At 41.0% G+C, this 3,222-nt stretch overlaps 1 pseudogene; it reads left to right on the top strand.

Moving 5' to 3' along the window:
• The first annotated feature begins 796 nt into the window (after positions 1-796).
• Positions 797-953, top strand: LOC132750600 (U2 spliceosomal RNA; annotated as a pseudogene).
• Positions 954-3,222: the final 2,269 nt, after the last annotated feature.

Below are 3,222 nucleotides of genomic sequence, written 5' to 3'. Positions count from 1 at the left end.
TTTTTCCTTGTCGATCTTGTTTATCATATTTGAATAATGTTGAATCACCCTTAGGATATGTTGCCTGCTTTTTAAATTTGTCTTTTGACGTCTTATCTGTGATACGCAGGCTTCATAACCTCTGATCCCCTTTTTAAAAATTCCATTTTATTTAGTTTCCGCCCATTTTCTCGTTTAGGGCACACGCTTTTTATTTTACTTGGGGGCCATACGCCGTTTTCATGGAATGGCCACTTCCTGTGCACATTGAAGGCTTTCCATGATAACCGCCCGTAGAAACATCTCGCGGATGTTTCTAAAATTCCAAAATTTTACTATTTCACGCTATAAATGTTGAATTCTGCTTTAAAGCCGGTGCTAGGGGCGTGGAGCGGTAACTTGTATTTTCCAGTACCGTCCATGAACAGGCTCAATCAAACGCAGCCTGCAACATTTTTCAATTTTGCCAGTGTTGGGCTTTCTTTAGGGATTCTGTATTTATCTATTTTACCGTCCACGCCCCCTAGCACCGGCTTAAGCAGAATTCAACATTTAAACGTGAAATAGTAAAATGTTGAGATAAGTTTACAGTGACATTATGCCAATTCATGGGTAGATATAGACTGAACAGGTGAAATTCAAAAATAAAATATGATAAACAAGATCAACAAGGAAAGGCGGCGTTGAATGAACGCAACCCCCATATGACCCAGCAACAAGAACCAGTGGCAAGGAGCCCAGGCGGACCCAAAACAAAAACAGGGCAGGGCAAAGACAGAGCACGGACAGGTTAAACATAAGTCAACATTTTTTTCATATTTCCTCTCAATTTTATAATTTACTTCACATGAAATCATATATTATATATCATAATTATTGAATATTTCTGTAAAGTTTGAGATGTTAGGGGCTTGCTCCGCTCTCGCCACGGGTTGGCCTGGTATTGCAGTACTTCCGGGATCGGCCCACTTAACTTAAGCCGGTGCTAGGGGGCGTGGACGGTAACTTGCACTTTCCAGTACCGTCCATGAACAGGCTCAATCAAACCGAGCCTGCAACATTTTCAATTTTGCCGTGTTGGGCTTTCTTTAGGGATTCTTTATTTATCTATTTTTTGAAAAAATCTGGAACGGAAGCATAATCACAACAAAAATACGTGGAAATTGCAGCCTTGGGTTCATTGAACGCCGCCTTTCCTTGTTGATCTTGTTTATCATTTTTGATCGAGTATGTACATTGGGGGTAAAGTGTAACATCCCTTACGCCCCCTTGCACCAGCTTGAGCGGTACTCAATTCTCAACACCTACTAGTAATAGTGCTGGCATCAATGATCCACCAGAAAAATATAACAAAATATGATAAACAAGATCAACAAGGAAAGGCGGCGTTCAATGAACGCAACCCCATATGACCCAGCAACAAGAATAAATGGCAAGGAGCCCAGGCGGACCCCAAACAAAAACAGGACAGGGCAAAGACAGAGCACGGACAGGTTAATCATTAAATGATAAATAATTTGTAACTCATTAGGAATTCAAAGAAAATAATAATAGGCCCACAAAGGGGAAGGGGACAGGAGACCGGGGGAAGGGGGTGTAATCAAAGAAATAAAAACTAGAGGCAATGGGGAAAGATACTTACCGTAGACGAGAAAAACAACAAGGGACACAAGCAAAAGTGTCACCAAAACAGTATGAAACAACATAGACATACATCTGAGGAACACAGTGGGGCGCCGCCTTGGAACGGTCAGCAGCATAATAATGACTGCTGGGGAGTTTAAAAACCGGTTAATTTGGTGCACCAAACCTCGCTCTTAGCCCACCATGTTCCTATAAACGAGACAGTGTAAATAAAATGAATCCCCGCCAAGTGAAAATTCTAACAGTTGTCATGGTTACAAAAGGTTAAATAAGTAAAACACTAAAATGATTTTGTAGAAACATATAAAAGTAAACCCAATGACCATAACAAAAGTACTCAATGTCCTAAAGGAAGACAGAGCAACAAGAAAATCACCTACAAGGGCCCGACGAAGCAAGGCAGTAAATATGAAAAACAAGATCAACAAGGGAAGGCGGCGTTCAATGAACGCAACCCCCATATGACCCAGCAACAAGAACCAACGGCAAGGAGCCCAGGCGGACCCCAAACATAAAAAGGACAGGGCAACGACACGTTAATCATTAAATTATAAATAATTTGTAACTGATTAGGAATTCAAAGAAAATAATAATAGGCCCACAAAGGGGAAGGGGGGGGTTAATCAAAGAAATAAAAACTAGAGGCAATGGGGAAGATACTTACCGTAGACGAGAAAACAACAAGGGACAACAAGCAAGTGTCACCAAAACAGTATGAAACAACATAGACAAACATCTGAGGAACACAGTGGGGCGCCGCCTTGGAACGGTCAGCAGCATAATAATGACTGCTGGGGAGTTTTAAACCGGGTTAATGGTGCACCAAACCTCGCTCTTAGCCCCACCATGTTCCTATAAACGAGACAGTGAAAATAAAATGAATCCCCGCCCAAGTGAAATTCTAACAGTTGTCATGGTTACAAAAAGGTTAAATAAGTAAAACACTAAAATGATCATGTAGAAACATATAAAAGTAAACCCAATGACCATAACAAAAGTACTCAATGTCCTAAAGGAAAAATTCTGGAAACAAAAGTGATCCCTCGGAAGCATTAATCACAACAAAATAACATAAGAATTGCAGACTCGGTTTGATTGAGTCTGTACATGAGGGATAATGAATAAGTGCAACATCCCTCACGCCCCCTAGCACCGGCTTGAGCGGTACTCAATTCTCAACACTTAATAAGACAGAGCAACAAGAAAATCACCTACAAGGGCCCGACGAAGCAAGGCAGAAGACGAACATTAAGACAATTCAGTCCCAAAGGGCTTTACGAACTATCCATCATAGAGTCTCCCACTTGGTCCGTCAGATGCAATCAAAAGAGGAAAGCGTAGTGTCCAACTGTAAACGGGTTGAACACTTAACATGCAGTATGTCTTAAAATAGTAGGGTCATAACCTCTTTTAATAAAACGTTTAATGATTTTAGTAAAAACAGCAGAAAAATTACCATGACCCAAAATCTTACGAAGTTTGTAAACCACATCGCCATAAAAACCAGGCTGGCTAATCCACCAGGAGTGGAGCCTGTGGCTTAATTTGACTCAACACGGGGAAGACGAACATTAAGACAATTCAGTCCCAAAGGGCTTT

This window comes from Ruditapes philippinarum, unplaced genomic scaffold (genome assembly GCF_026571515.1).
Source record: "Ruditapes philippinarum isolate M1 unplaced genomic scaffold, ASM2657151v2 ctg2143_1_1_1_1, whole genome shotgun sequence".
Lineage (NCBI taxonomy): Eukaryota > Metazoa > Mollusca > Bivalvia > Venerida > Veneridae > Ruditapes > Ruditapes philippinarum.
This window is presented reverse-complemented; position numbering and strand designations above follow the sequence as displayed.